This window comes from Protopterus annectens, chromosome 3.part0 (assembly GCF_019279795.1).
Source record: "Protopterus annectens isolate FY-2018-M chromosome 3.part0, PAN1.0, whole genome shotgun sequence".
Lineage (NCBI taxonomy): Eukaryota > Metazoa > Chordata > Ceratodontiformes > Protopteridae > Protopterus > Protopterus annectens.
In genome coordinates, this window is record NC_056731.1 from 393,226,927 (window position 1) to 393,243,793 (window position 16,867).

Here is a 16,867-nt window from a genome sequence, read left to right on the forward strand (position 1 = left end):
TCCATCACCTGTACAGCAGGCCCACTCGTGTCCACCTCCAGTTGAGGGGTTCCGAGAGAACTGGAAGCCATTGGAGCCATGGACATAGATGGTGCCAGCGAGAAAATAGGTGCTGGATTAGGTACCAAGGTACGGACGGTCCAAGCACCGCTCCGAGAAAGCATCGGCTCCATTGTAGCCGATGCAGCAAGGGTGGACGGTGCCGACAGGGGAGACACTGTTGTCGGAGCAGAGACAGTATGTACCAAAGCAGACATTGGTACCAGTAACAGGGAGGATGCTGGAGGAGGATAAGCAGGGGAAGATGAGGTAAAGGATTCCGAGTCAGGAGGGACAGAGGCCTAGCTGGAATGGGCAATCCCTTAGGTGCCAGAAGCTGATCCACAACCCGCACTAGGTCTAGTTCAGAAAAATTCCTAGTGGATTTAAAGGAGGCTGCTGAAGGGGATTCAGGTCTTTCTACAAAGGGAATAAACCTCTGCCCCAAGAAAGGGTCGTAAGTTAGAGAATATCTTGTCCTTGGAAGGTATTCAAATTTTGGAGCCGATGGAGCCGAAGAAACTGTCGGTACCATGGCCGGGGATGGTGTCAAGGAATGTACAGTAATCGGAGTCCATGGAGCCGAAGAAGCTGTCGGCACCGTGAACGAGGATGGTGCCGAGGCATGTACAGTCATTGGAGCCCAAGGAGCTGAGGAAACTGTCGGCACTGTGGATGGGGATGGTGCCGAGGCATGTACAGTCATCGGAGCCAATGTGGGAACCAAGGACGGCACCGACTTCAGTGGTGCCGTAGTTGGAACCGAAATAGGAATGAATACCATGGTTGGCACCAAGGGGAGGACACAGATCCTGGTGCCGAGGAGGTCTGCGCCGAGGGCGCTGGTGAAGCACGGAGCCAACTCGGTTCTGTAACTGACGGGGATGCAGGAATCGAGTGACTCCATTTTTCCTTATATTTTTTGGTCTTAGGAGGGGGTGAGACCTCTGACCCAGACAGTGCCTCCGAGAAGGGTGTCTTGAATAACCCTTTTAAAACTAGTTTATTCTTACGTTCTGCTAGTGTCCGATTACTAAAACTAGCACAAATGTCACAATCAGCTTTAATATGATCCACGCCCAAACAGTAGACATAACGGACATGTGTATCTGAGTTAGACATCTTACGTCCACACTTGTCACACTGTTTAAAACCCAACTTAGCTTTGTCTGACATGGTAAGGAAAGCAATGCTATCCTATAGAAAGAATACGATAAAATAATATATAATAATAATAATAATAATAATAATAAAAATCTTTAAAATATAAAGATAAAATAATAAAATACCAGTGATGTTAGTTAAGGAATACCACTAGTAAAAAGGGAAGGCCTGTCAAAGACAGGAGAGAGGGACAGTAACAAAAAGAGTAAAAAATTAAATTACTAAGGAAAAGGGTAGGAAATAGGCCTAGGTTATAGGCGACAGTGAAAAAAGGCTAACTTGACTAAAAATGTTGTAATTTTTAGAAGAAAAAACTGTCATAAAATCAACAATTTACTACTTAGCTTTGAGAGAGATGGCCAACAGGTCTGACTAAGAAAGCGGCAAACGAGATCTGGAGTATCTAGGAGAGGGGCATTTTGGGTAGCTTCTTAGCCGAGAGTTTTTGGCTTGCGCGAGCTACAAAACGAGGACGAAACTGAGGTCCTATCTGTAAAGTATGAACTAAAGATTTACATCAGATGCTTATTTTTGTAACATTTGCATTGATTATGCTGTTTCATATAACATTTATGTGTTTCAGACATAAAATATCTGCTTTATGCAACTATTAAAGAAAAAATATATATTTTGTCCTAAAATCACACATTTGCCATTTTTTTAGTTTTTTTTTTTTTTGCAGGACACAACTGCTCAAATTTTTTTTTTTTTTTGCAGGACACAACTGCTCAAAGTGGGACTACCCCTCGCAAAGAGGGACAGGTGGTAACCATACTTAAGTCAAGAAATGTGCCATGTTTCTGCATCATGTAACTACCAAAGGAGAAACATGGGATATGGTAGTTTATTTTCTTGTTTGTTTACTGGGATACTAGACTAATTCCAAGGCACCCATCGTAGTCTACCACAGCTCGAGAGCAAATAAGGACAGACAGACAGTATATAACCATATAAAGATTAAAAGGTACATAAATATTTCTAAGGGTCAAGTATTCTAGCAGAAGAAAATAACAGCAGTGAGAAGCAAGCGTCTATTGATTTGTAATCATATTAGACGTTCCTCAGTTCAGAGTTATATGTGTTCATATCAAACGTTATCAAATCAGCATTTACACGTATTTTATCAGTTTACACTACCTTTACAGCAAAGTAAAATTAAGCAGCAGCTAAATTTATGACAGTAAGTCACGATTTGACGTCCGCAAACTAGTAAATGCTATCTGGGAACCCACTAAACACAATATTGGACACACAAGGTTTTCTAGCAGGACTTTGAACCGCGCATGTCACCATCCCAAAATGCTATGCTGTAACTGTGGTCGGCCATGTTAACAGGGTTGTCTTGCTTTAAGAGCTACTATCGGGATATGCTTAATATCGGATGTCATTGCTGTTCATTTTTCGTGTTTTGTAGTATCTGAGCATTTTGGAAACTATGGTTGCTGTTACAGGAGGTAATTAATACTGTCTGAATAAGTTTGTTTCTGCAAGGTTGCAGAAAAAGACAAAATGCATCTATGGAGTTATTTTCTCATGTTTTAGATTAAAGGCCTAGTGCACTTTTGTGATTAAATTTTGCTCTGGGTCCAAAGTGCTTTGTTATACGGTTTTTGCTTGATGCTAATGTCTGATCTACTTTATTTATCATGGTTCTAGTTCTGTGGAGGGCATAGAATGTTATTACTGTAAGAATCGCTGCACTGCCACATCAGAATGAACGAACTTGTACTGTTTTTGTATCTTTTCTGTGGATGTTTGAAATGGGGTCTTGGATATATTATGTCAGTTCTGGTGTGAATTCATGTTTGTAGCAAAAGCGTACGTGTTATGAGTTGTTTCCACTTTTCAACTGTGTTAGTGTTTACATTATGGTTGTTGCCATCCTTGCTTTTTGTGGGTTTTTTTTTTATGTGCTCCTCTGATCTGCATTCCTTGGGTTCCGACAGCAGAATGAGTCAGATAGATGATTAACATAAATAGCTTAAGGATTAGATCGGTAAACAGTCATTGGTACTGTAGCTTCTTTGACTAAGAATAATACAAATTTACAAAATGTGAACCTTTTGTTTCATGTGGTAACGATATGTGTGTATGTGTGCACACACACACACACACACACACACACACACACACACACACACACACACATACTGAATCAGGCATTTGTAGCTGATTGTGAAGAGAGCAACTGTATCTCGAAAATGGTGTTGTTGTATGCTTTGCTGTACTAAAAAAATCTTCAAAATGTTTCTGACGCCCTCAACCTTGGTTACAGATGATCGTGGTTCTGATCTATGCATTTGGTGATTACTTAGTTAAGATATGTTTTGCATTTTATTGAACTGGGCTACTTGAGTCTTTTTTTTTTCAGTCACAGCTTCATTACAAGAATGATTTAAAATCTAAGCTGTAATGCATGTATCGTTGAGTTGTATCTACAGTGGAAATATACACATGTTCAGTGTTGTTACACATAAAATGACATATTTTTTCACTGTTGTATGTACATTCATTTGCATATTTATTCTGTCGTTAATTAAACTGGTTAGTGGACTGTGGTCTGTGGACCCTGTTCAGCAGCAGCCTAGGCCACATTTGTAAGTAGTATGTGTGTTTTTTAGGAGGAAACCCATGCAGACATGTGGAGAGAGCAAGAGGGATTCACATGGACAGCAGTGGACTTTTAGGTTTGAGTCACAGACCTTGTAGCTGTGTGGCCCATTTTATTTGTAATTTATCAATGCTACAATAGTGTTTGTGACTGCCTAGGTAGTGAATGTATAGCGAATAGTCCCAGACTGTCCAGGGCAGGGAGTTCCATACTTTTTACCTTAGAATGGATGACTAGTACATGTAAGTTAGTGACTGTTGTGAAAGTGCTGCTTATTTTAGCAGTCAACACACCTTACTTTTGGTTTTCTTGTGCTAGATTTAATTTTCAGTGCTATACAGAGTGATTAACTAGTTTTGTAAATCACAGTACCAGTGACTTGTCGTGAATCTGAAAGTTTGTTTTAAGCAGTGTGGTGTCCATGCAAGTTTTGTTTGACAGGCAATGCACACACATGTAGTTGAAACCGCCTTTTCTAGAAGTCTTTCTTAGAATTGTAGCTCTGTGTCAAATGAACAGCAAGTACAGTTGACTTCTTAGCTGTAGCGTTGTGTGGGGTTGTCTGTTTTATTTAATTTCAGCCCTTTTGTTTTATTCTTGGTACTTTTATTGAGCCCAAGACTTGTTTTCAGGGGAGTCCTGGGGCAGGTGTTTGAACAGTTATTGATGAGCAAGTACCACTGAAACATTTTACAGGATTGAGATTTATGAAAGAGTTATTACACAATGCAGGGATTGGCAATGCCTTGCCACGCCTCTCCTTAAAGTTTTGGAATCCTACCTGTCAATCTCTTGGAGGAAGACATCCGGACAAAGCCTAAAAAAAAGTGGGGGGGACACAAAGGCCCCATAATAGGGGCATATTTTAAGTATTGCTCTTACAAACTTGAACATCAGGTTGTGAAGTCTAAAACCGAAAGGTTTGTCATTTATTTAGTGACTTCGATCTTCAGTGATTTGCCTTAAAACCAGAAATTTTATGTGGAGCAGACCAAAACTGTTTGACAAAAATTTGGACATTCTGCAAAAAAAAAATCTGGACTGTTGAGAGGTATGCATGGTGGTAGATCTTCCCATTGATAGGTATGTTACTGTTTGGAAATATCTGCTTGTTTGTGGTTAGAAGGTGAGCTCATATAGAAGCTTTAAATTGCTGGTAGAATTTATTTTTATTATTTATGTGGGCAAGGACTTCATCAAGATTGCTATGGTCTGTGAGAAACTGTAGGTGGGTGTGAAGAAAAGAAGCAGTGAAAGTAAGTAAGGAGTGAAGGGAGCAGTAGAATGTTAGCTGAAGTAGGGCAGTGATACAAAGATTGAGTGTAGGCAATCCTGCCATTTCATAGTGGCAAATTGTTAAAGTTGAAGTTTGCAAAACAAAAAAAAATTGAGGTATGCAGTTGCTTGCTTGTATTGTGATAAATTTCCCTTTGCTGTACATCGGGACATTCTAAAAGGTCTTGCTACCACTTTTATAAGTTGTCGTTGATGGACAGAATGAAACGGAAACATTATGATACATATCTTGAAACTATATTTCCCTGGAAATATTCATGCTCCCCTTGTTTTTACTTCTGTAGTAAAAATACATTTTTTGGCATTAAACCTTAACTGCCATTTGCTGGTCCTCCCTTGCACATCAAGTCATTTTAAAGTATTCATGAAATTTACTGTTTGTTGCTGATTTCTGCACTTTTACTTCATTGTACTTGGTTACCGAATTCCCACACTTTTTGCTACAGCAGAGTTTATTTTACATTGAAGGAGAACTCTACCCAAATGTCAAGTTTATCTTTCTAAAAAGTGACTTTTTTTCTTCCCTATACTTAAGCGCTACACACTTCACATATAAACAGTTTTTAATAATTATTCCATTTGTTTTATGTTTGCCTTTTTTCCTGCATTTGTCCCGTCATCTCTTACATCACAAAGGGTACTAAAAGTGGCAGAAAATAATTGGTTTATCAGATTGCCAGCATCAAACATCAGATGAAGTGCAGTCTGGAGTCTAGCTTTCAAGTTTGTTTAACTCCTATTTACAGATTAGTTGTCTTTCCCTTTAATCAAACTCTGTGGGTGACAGAGTCAGTATTCTCCTCTTACTCTTATTTTTATTGGTATTCAATTTTGCATTATTTCTCCTCTGTATATTAAGAAGTGCATGTTTCTTCTGTGATTTGTTACAGCATTTTTGCATTGTGTACAGTGTGTTGTTGAGACAGTTCATAGGTTCGTGGAGATTACTAGGCTGACTTTTTGTTTACGAGCCCTTATAAGCCTAGCCAATACAACCCGATTTTACCCAATCTGTGGACCCTAGGGCAAGAGGATGGTGTGGAGTTGTGCCTAAACATTAAGTATCTTACAGATTGCACTGCGTATCTTACAGAGACATCTCATATGGGACAAAGGCACTACCTCAGGTGTGAATTTGCAGTTCCCCATCCATTGATCTAAGTTGCATTTGAAAAGGCCAGGGAAGGGCTCTGCTTAATGTGAATAGGAAGCCTGTTTCAAAGAAGAGACACTCTGTGAAACGCATCTCTGTCTCTTCAGCATGTTTTGTTTGAGTCGCCTACTAAGTTTAAATACCTACCTTGGGTGACCCTTGTGCTCTTTGACTTGCAGATGTGTAGCAGCTCCATCAGGACTGGATTTGTGAGTGCCTTCTAGGTCAGCCCTTAATAGTTGATAAGATACAGAGTAAAGGGATAAGGCTTTTGGTCTGTCTGCATAGGACATTTTGTTTACATCCTGTTTTCTTTGTGAAAAACCTCTGCGGTTGCTCCAGCTGCTGTCCGTGCCTAGTCAAGCACATGTCAAATGGCGCATTGTACTCTGTCACAGATTAAGGAAGGCTGACTGCAGCTTGTACTCTGTCACAGATTAAGGAAGGCTGACTGCAGCTTGACTATAATGTCCTTGGATCTGGATATCATACCTTTACTTATAAGTTGTGCCACACAGGACTTCCTCAACATTGTGGACACACCGCAGTCAAATTTCAGGCTACTATAAATCTAGGTACTTAGAACCCTCACCTCTGAATCTACTCTTAGGGGTGTGCTATTGGTGATGATATTTGACTTCCCAAAGACTATGATAATGCATTTTTTTTTTCTCTCATTTAGTTTGAAGCTGTGGTCCTGGCACCAATCATTTGTCTGATCTGCACCTTTGTGCAGGATATCTACATGTATGTATGTATTTAAATTTGTTGACCGGGAGTGTCCGACTGGACGTAGGTCCATTTTCAGCGGAGGCCCGGGGAGAAAAGCTCCACAGTTAAAATAAACAGACAGTATATACATTGGATTACATAGTGAATAACAATTTACATAGCAATTACTTACAACATATTTACAGATGAAGAACATAGTACATCAGTAGACAACTAGAATCTTTATCTGTGAAGTGCATACCAGACATTAATAAATGTTACAAGAAGAAGAAGTTCGTGCTGTATAATAAGTAGTGGCTTATGAGCATCTGAGCTTGCTATAATCAAGGTAGTTAGTGGAGTGGAAAGAAAGGTAGTGGTTGGATGGGGTGGATGATATTAGAGTGGGAGTTGCAAGGGCATTGCCAACATGTTTTTAGTTGTGCTTTTAGTAAAGTTTTGAAGTAGGTGCATGATGTTATGGAGGTAATTGTGGGTGGGAGTGAGTTCCATAATTTGGCTATGGCGCAAGAGAATAGTGCTTCACCAGCAGAGTTATTGGCCTTGGTGATCTGCAAGTGATTTTTGCTGCTGGATCTTAGTGGTCTGGTGGTGCGATAGGGTTGGAGTAGATTCTGGAGGGATGGGACATTTAGTGGATGGTTTACTAGTTTGTGGGCGAGTGAGAGTTTATACCACTGAAGGAGGTGAGGGATTTCAAGCCAGCCCAGTTCAGCAAGTGAGAGACAGTGGTGACTACGGTAGGATGCCCCTGTGGCGAATTTGGCGATTTTGTTGTAGCAGGTCTCTAGCTTGTTTAGATCACATTGCCTTAGGTTGGTATATATTGGAGAGGCATAAAGTAGGGTGGAGATAAGGTGGGAATTTGCTATTGAAATCTTTGCTGCTTTGGTGAGAAACTGCTCATTTCTGTATAACGCTCCTAGTTTTTTGTGGACTTTTTTTACAGTCATGGATATGTGAATGTCAAATTTTAGTTTGTCTGTTTCCACTCCTATCAATTTGGTGTGTTCAGTTGGGTATATAGTGGTGTTGTCTTTTGCCGTGATGTTAAAGTGAGAGTTGTTTTGATTATGTTTGGTGGGTTGGAAGATGAGTAGTTTAGTTTTGTTTGGGTTGAGTATTAATCGGGCATCGGATAACCATGTTTCAACAGAGGAAAAGGCTTCCTGTGTGACTTTTTGCAGTTTTGGTAGGGACTGGGCTGAGCAGATGATGGTCGAGTCATCTGCGTATTGTATGAGTGTGCCATGTTTGGTGGCAGAGGCTAGATTATTGGTGTAAACAGAGAAGAGTAGGGTTCCGAGGATGGATCCTTGGGGAACTCCTATGGAGACAGGTAGTTGGGGAGATATGTCATTCTGCCATACAACGGATTGTTGGCGGTCAGACAGGTAACTCTGAAACCAGTTTGTGACCGATTGTGAGAAGGATAGGTTATTGAGGACAGAGATAAGTTGTTTGTGTGGGACTATGTCAAATGCTTTAGATAGGTGTAGGAAAGTAGCAGAGGAGAGAGAGCCATTGTTTTTATGCTGAAGGATAGTGTTAGTAAAGGAGAGTAAGGCAGTGGTGGTGCTATGGTTTGGTCGGAAACCATGCTGAGTACTGGAAAGGTTGTTGTTAGTAAGGAGGTAGACCTGAGAGTGTATGCATCTCTCTAGTATTTTGGAGAGTGGAGAGAGAATAGCTATGGGGCGGTAATTGGTTAGTTCTGCGGAGGGTCCGCCTTTGTGGAGGGGAATTGTATGTGATACCATCCACAGTGTGGGAACGTAACTTTCTGACAGAGATCGGTTAATCAAGATGGATACTGGGTAGGCCAGAGCATCAGCTGCGATTTGTAGGTATTCACTTGGGAGGCTGTCTGCTGCTAATTTGGTGGGTTTAAGTTTAGTTAAGAGTTTTTTTATGTTGGAGGTAGGTACAGGAGAAAAAGAGAAGGCAGTGGGGAGATTACTAGTTGAAGGTGTGGGTTGGAGGGGAGGGGGGGGTTGTGTTTCATCATTGGGGCATTCAGTGATTTTTCCCCAGCTTGCAGTTGTCCGCAGACTTTGTCATCCAGAGGCCTTCCACATTAGCCTTAACTTCAGAGAAGTATATTCTGAACAGGAGTGGTCCCAGCACTGAGCTCGGTGCACACCACTAGTAACTTGCCTCTTGCTGGATCTGGATTCACCCACTTTAACCATGTGTCCTGTCCATGAGCCAGTTGACTGTCATCTGGGAAGGTATGGATTTATGCTTAGTTGTGAGTTTATTTATAATACTCGAGTGGAGAATTGTCAACTGCCTTGGCCAGGTCGAGGTAGGTGGTATGTACTGTTGTACTGTCACCCATGGCCTTGGTGACTTTCTCACTGAAATCCATCAGATTCAGTAGGCATGAACTGCCCTTGACAAAATCAAATTGGATCTGGTCCATTGTTTGGAGGTTTCCTATGTCATTATTTATTGTTCAGGTCCATGATTATTCTCTCCATGGCTTTACATATAAGATTAGTCAGACTTATGGGTCTGTAATTACCAGGGTCAGTAGCAAAGGGATGACTGTTGCAAAGTCAGTCCAGAGACTTTAGAGAGCACAGTGGCAACCTCTTCTTTGATTTTTGGCAGTGGAATGGTGGAGGGTATTTCTTGGGGGAGAACTCCAGGCGATGGGGAGGTGAAATTTGAGCTGAAATTGTCAGCCAGTAGATTTACTATATTTTCCGACCTGAGGACAGGTAATGCCATGTACAACAAATTCTGCACTTTGTTTGGTGTTGCCCTGAAGATTGCGGGCATAATTGAAAAATGCTTTATAGTTATCCTTAGCTTTGGAGGCTGTTTTTACCTCAAAGCTTGTTTTCAGAGACTTGACTAGTTCCCTGATTCACTTGTTTAGACTAAGAACCTTTTGCTCTGTTGTGCATATTCCGTCATATTTTTTGACAGGATTTCTTTTTTTTTTTTTTTTTTTTGTACAGCCTATTAATATCAGGGGTCCACCAGGTTGGCTTGTTTTTGCAGGTTTGACCTGGGTTTAGTTCGGTCAGGTACTGCCATTTCTATGCATTTGTTTATGTGGTCATACAGAGTTTTTGTGTACACCACTGCATAGGGTTCTGTGTTTTCTGGATTTGGGGAGAGCTTGGGAACTTGCTCTCCTGTCCCGTAAAAGGGGGCAATTCACCTTTGAGAAGTTCTTGAAGTTTTTGGGGTTAGGTGTGTGGACTAGTTTTACCTTTTATTTCAAGGTAGACCGCTTTTTGATCAGATCTTACCTGTGAGAACATTACACTAGGGGAGTGCAGCACTTTCCCATATTTGAGAGTACCAGATCTAGGATATGTGTTCCGCTAGTGGGAGTGCAGACTAGCAGCTCTAGGCATTTGGATTTACAGAGTGAAGAAGTTATTGGGTCTGCTTGTTAGTGGTCATGTACGTATTCCTCTCATTTAATGAGGGATAGTTAAAATCACCCATAAGTATGGTGTTGACCTGGATGGTAAGTGAGTGTACTGCAATCTGGGATAATGTATGGATTTCATTGTTCATGGTGGGGGAGCTGTAGCTAGCAAGACTATATATTAATGGATTTTTCCCATGGTTAGTTGGACATGGCGTAGTTCAAACATGTCATATTATTTGACCAGTGTTGAGGTGTGCTTATCCTTTATGTACGTAGATAAATACACCTCTGATTTTTGCTTTTTCATGTGTAGTGGGTGGTCGGAATGTGCGAAAGATGTTTATAGCCATGCACTGCCAGGTTGCTTTCTGTAGCTTTGAACCATGTTTCAGTAACTACACAGACCTCAGCATTCTCCAAGGTGAGGAGAGTTTCCAGGGAGTGCAGTTCCTTGTTGAGGCTCCCAGCATTGAACAGTAACACCTTTAGCTTGTCCTGAGTAGCTTTTGTTATGTTGGAATTGTCTCTTTGGCAGTGCCTTAGAAAGGCACTGTGGGGGGTGGATAATGTTTTGGCCAATATCCAAAAGCTTTGAGGTGACAGGTAAAGACCAGAATGGTCTTGTCAACCATGTCCTTTCAGGCTGACAAGTATTGGACCCCTTTAGACTGACACCAGTAGCTAAGCCAATTGTTAAAAGTCAATCATTTTCTGCTGGTATTGTGGCATTATCTTTGGAGACTGTAGATTGCTGCTCATACATGTCTGTGACATACTCTGAGAGGTTAGTCATTATCTCTTCATATAATCCAAGGAGGTACATGTGGTGCTGCGGTAGCAGTGTCGTCTCACAGTAAGACGCTGTCCGGTTCGATTCTCAGCTAGAGCGTCTTCTGCGTGGAGACATGCATGAATGGGTGTACCTTCGTTGAAGGTTGTGTGTCAGAGCTGGTAACTCGGCACATAAAAATCAACTACCAATCATTAGCGGACCGGAGTTCTGCTGTGGCGACCCCTAACTGGGAAAAAACACAAACAAAATAATCCAAGAAGGTACATCTCAGGTCATGTATGCCGACATGGACTATGACTGAGTCAGTTCAGTGAGATGGGGAAGGAAGATTAGCATCATGTATGTGACATTACTAGAACCCGCTGGAGGGACAGATTTGTCTCCCAGAGATTATCATACCTTTGGAACAGACTCCCGCTTCATGTCAAGCAGAGCACCTCATTCGTCCTCTTCAAGTGCAATCTGGACGATTGGATGGGTAACCGTAAATCCACTCTGGGGGTTCCACCTGTGTCCCTCTTGGACAGGGGAGATAGGTGCTGATCATGGAAATAAGGGTAAAACTTGACTAGGCTTGAAAGGGTCCAAGGGTTATTAGCCTAGTAACATCCTGTGATCCTATGAACTACAGTTCTTACCTTTAAAAGAAATATTATCAGCTACATTTTCATGTTTATCATTCTGGCCTCTAATGAAAATCAAAGGAAGCAAAGTAAGTAAAAATGAAAATTGATGCTGACATTCAAAAGCAGGCAGTCACAGTACTGTTATTAGCTGTTGGGAGAGAACCATAGTAAATGATTCTCACGTGTGCACCCCTCTGAAATGACATCTGGACGGCAAAGGCATTGATTGTAACACAAAATCATGCTACCCATGACAGCCCCCTTTCAGGGCATTTTGGGGTATAACAAATTGGAAAATAATAGTAACCACTTACTTTGATACAGAAAGTGTATTATTGCAGAAAGTTCAAGATGTGCTAAAAATATGTATTTTTTTCAGTTTTTATTGATGGTTTTCTTTAAGTGTTAGGTCTGCACTGTAGTGACATTAGGGAGTTGATCTCATCCTGAGCTTTGGCAGCATTCTATTTTGCTTTTAAGTGTAATTTAGGGATTGGCCAGGGGCTGTTTTTGATTGCTTAGTCAGTCTCTGAATAAAATTGGCATATTTACATGATGTTGCTTATCGCACAGTAGGGCTTGGCTGTGCCCTGTATAGACATAGGCACTTCGAACTGAAACTTTCACTATAAAAACCTATTTTGTAATCTCCCCAGTACTGAGTAAGTGTGTGCATCTCTGTGTGCACATGATTCTGTTTGGGGAGGAGGGGTAAAGGCTTTTGAAAGACTGCCTGGCTGTTATCCCCTCCGGCAGGTTATAATCCTGTAGTACGCATCCAAGACATAAGTTGGCATACATGGAGGTTCTCTCAAAAAAACTTACCGAAACACCAGAGTTCTCCAAAAAAAAAGACTGCTACAATGAACACAGTACCCAAGATGCATAGCAACAAGTGTCTCACCTGCCAAGCCCTTAAGGCATAATACTCAAAAACCAAGTCATTGGAGACTCCATACTGAGGCACACGGATGTCCCACTCACCAGGTTAGATAAGGAGAAAGTCACGGTCATCTGTCTGTCTGGTGGCAGGATTCGTCAGATCTTGCATACACTGAGGTCTCTCTGCAACAAGTGCCATTATGATTTTGTCATAGCTCATGTTGGAGTGAATGACCTGATACGTACCTCACTGGACTATATGAAGAGAGAGACATGATTGAGCTCTGTTTGTGTGTCCCAGGTAGGTATGTCACTAGCCTTGAGCAGCATATTATCGTCCCCTAGAATGATCATAGGCAGTTACTAGGATATTGGCCCTGAGACTCTTATAAGCCTAGCTAAGAGTTTAGCCCATCAGCACCCAGTGCCCCCTGTCAAGCAGGGACATGGGTGGAATCCCAGGGATATATTTTCTGTTTCCCATCCAGTTATCCAGGTTGTGCTTGAAAAGGGGTAAAGAGATACTCTGCTTGATGTGGAGAGGGGGTCTATTCCATAGATGAGGAAGTCTCTGGGACACACATCTGTCCTGCCAACAAGTCCTGTTGATGTCCCAGATAAGGTTGAGGCCACACGTGCAGGTTACTCGAGTGGAGCTTGACTTGTGGATATGCAGCAGTCCCATCAAGGTGGGGTCCATGATCACCTTGTATGCCAGACAGAGGTCACCTCTGAGGAGTCTGTATGAAACAGTAGAGGGATGAAGCCCATCTGTGTATGGTAGATGTTTGAGGCCTTGGATTCTCCTAGTGAGGAACCTCTGTGGTCTCTCCAGCTGCTGCATGTGCTTTGCGGGGTACATGCTGAAAGGTGCGTTGTGGGCCTTATAAGGGAAGAATACATGGATGTTATGACTTCCTTGTTCCTGGATGAGATGCCCTTACTTACGAGGTGGGCCATGTAGAAGGCTTTCTGTACCACTGAAGCAAAATGGTGGTCAAAAGTCAGGTTGCTGTCAACCTGGGAGCCCAAGTCCCTCACGACTGATTTAAGTGCTTAGGACGTTGTTGTTATTAATGTGATAATTTGTGGGGACGTCACTCTCCCCAAAGGGGATGATGCATTTTTTGGCATTCAGCTTGAGGCCATGTTTCTGGCACCAGTCATTTTTTCTGAGTGAGACCCTTTTGGAAGATGTCCACATCACATCACATCACATCACTAGGGGAATTGATGATAACACCAAGCTTGCAGTCCTCTGCAAACTTGGGCAGCCGTAGGCCACTGGTTTTGGCCTGCACCTTAGAAAAGTCTATCCCAAATAAGAAGAAAGGCCCCAAGACCGAACCCTGAGGTACGCCGCTTGTTACAGGTCTACTGCTTGAGGTGGCTTCCTCTATTTTGACTACGTCAGTTCTGTCAGTGAGCCAGTTTGTTGCTCGTCTGGTAACATACGGATTTATGCCTAGTTGAGAGAGTTTGTCTATTATGCCCTAGTGGGGAATGGTGTCAAAGGCTTTGGCCAGGTCAAGGTAGACAGTGTGCACAGTCTTCCTGTTGTCCATGGCTTTGGTGACTGTCTCAAAGAAGTTGACCGAATTTAGCAGACATGACCTCCCCTTGACGAAGCCAAACTTGTGGGATCAAGTTGCCAATGTCCTTGTTAATGAGGTCCATGATATTCTGTTCCATGGCCTTGCAGATCAGGCTAGTTAGGCTGATGGGTCTATAATTTCCTGGATCGATGGATGTTCCACCATTTTGTGTAAAGGGATGACTGTGGCTGTCCTCCACTCAGCTGGGATGAAGCCAGTACTTAGGCTTTTGGTTGAATAGGGTGCCTAATGGTGCTGCAAGTTCCTGCCTGAGTTCACATAGGATGCAGCTTGGGATGTTATCGGGTCCCATGAAGGCTGTATCATTTTGCCTTTAAGAGAGCAGTGATGACCTGTTCCCTAGATATAAGAGGAAGGGGGCAGGTACTGGGAATGTCCTGATTTACTGATGGGGGAGATAGATGGGTAAAGTTTTTGCTGAATCTGTTGGCCAGCATGTTTGCTATATCTACAACATTTGTATATGTGGTGTCCTTGACCACCAGTTCTGAACGGATCTGGGTGCTTCCTTTGAGGGTGTGGATATATGTGAAGAAGACCTTATGATTGTCTCTAGTAGATGTGGCCAATTTGGACTCTAAGTTTGGTTTGGAGGATTTCACTAGTGCTCTTATTTGCTTGTTCAGGCTAAGGAGATACTGCTTCCAATTGAGCACCTGCTCCTTCTTGGTCTTGGACAGCAATTTTTTTTCCTTTTGTTATAGAGTTTTTATTTATTGCAGATGTCCACTAGACAGGTTTACTCTTCCTTGCGGAGGATGAATTAGTCCTGTCTGGTATTCCTGATTCCATGCATCTGTATAAATGCTCGTATAGTGCTGTGGTGTAGTTTTGGATATTGGTGCCAGTTCTTATAGAGGGGGAGGGGGCTATACCATCCCTCAGGAGGCTGTAATCAGCTTTGGAGAAGTTTTTGTCTGATCCTAGCTAGAGGGGGGTTGGGGGAGATGGTGACTTCGAAAGTGGCCACTTTGTGGTGGGATCTTACCAAGGAGGATGATACTATAGGGATGCTGCAGTGGTTACTCATGTTGGTTAATACTAAGTCCAAGATATTATCACCCCTTGTGTGGGTCGAGCTGTTCCAAGGCATTTGCATTGACCAAATCAAGGAATCTTTGGGCATTTGTGTTCGGACATGAGTAGTTCTTCCAGTCTATGTTTGGGAAGTTAAGTCACCCAGGGTCAAGGTAAAGGGTTGAATCTTGATGGATTCAAACAGGTCCAAATAAGCAGATTGGGCATCTTGAGTCAGATTTGGGGCATGTAGCTAACTGTGATTTGAATAGGGGTCTTGTCAGTGGTTAACTGCACCTGGAGTGTCTTCTGTGCGTCATTCTGTTTGACCAGCCTGGGGGTGTGTATGTCTTTAATGTATATTGAAACTCCACTTCCTTTGGCTTTACTGCCCACAGTTTGGAGTCTGAATGTATGATAGGATGAGTAACCAGGTTAGGCTGGGATGCTCTCCGCAGCTTTGAACCAGGTTTCTGTGACTGCACAGATGTCATCATTTTCCAGGGTTAGGAATGCTTGTAATGAGAGCAGTTTCATGTTTAGACTCCTAGTGTTTAGCAGCATGCTACAGTATCGACAGAAAAATGATTGATTTTAATACTTGGCTTAGTTTTTGGTGTCATTTAAAGGGGATCCAGTCTCTGTCAGCCTGCGGTGACATGTCGACAAACCTCGCTACTTTGCCAGAGACGGTTTGCACCTGGCACCACTAAGCTTTCGGCTGCTGGCAAAGGCTCTTGCCTCCCACATAGTGCTTTTTTAAGGCAAGGTCTCAAAAGCAAAATTGCCAATGTGAAAATTGCTAACCATAACAAAATAAGGGTTATGCTGCTAAACGCTAGGAGTTTAAAACACAAACTGCACACCCTGGAACCACATTTTTATCACTGGAGGATGTAGATGTCTGTGCAGTCACAGAAACCTGGTTCAAGGCCTTTGGGAGTACCCCAGCCTTGCAAGGCTACAGTGCCTTCAGACCGCAAAACGAACTTGTGAGAACCAAAATAGGCGGCGTTTCTGTCTATATTCGAGAAATTCGGATCCTGAAAAGTTAGACTGGACAACTCTATGAAGTTACTCCAAGTTCAAATTACTGTGGAGACCCCTATTCAAGTCATAGCTAGTTTTAGATCCTCCTCTATGGATCATTATGTGCATGAGGCCTACTTGACCAAATTGGAGTCAATCCAAATATTGCCAAACACTCTGGTCGTAGGGGTTTTTAATTATCCCAACATCAACTTGGAAGCCTACTCTAGCCCTAACTCACTAGTGCAAAAGTTCCTTGACTTTAACTGAAATGCTCTGGAATAGCTGAAGAAATGTCCTTATCCGGCATGCAGTGTAAATCGTAGTACTTCATGACTTCTTGTAAAACTCTTTTTGCAGGACCCTTATAATCCAGGTGATGTAGCAATTTCATTGTTTTAATACTACTACTGTCTGTTCTTGATCTCATTTTGTAACCTCTGTTGTTTGAACTGTTGGTACTGGGTGTTCCCATGTGATCTGAACTGCTTCATGTTGATAATGCTTTCCTCTGA

General features: G+C 42.2%; 1 protein-coding gene across 1 annotated transcript in view; it reads left to right on the forward strand.

The window, feature by feature from the left end:
• The first annotated feature begins 2,479 nt into the window (after positions 1-2,479).
• The window catches only part of KBTBD2 (kelch repeat and BTB domain containing 2), a 395,624-nt gene continuing 381,236 nt past the window's right edge, over positions 2,480-16,867 (forward strand). The window contains exon 1 of the mRNA XM_044064844.1: positions 2,480-2,657. The gene's annotated coding sequence lies outside the window, so the exon portion shown is untranslated. The remainder of the gene's footprint in view (positions 2,658-16,867) is intronic.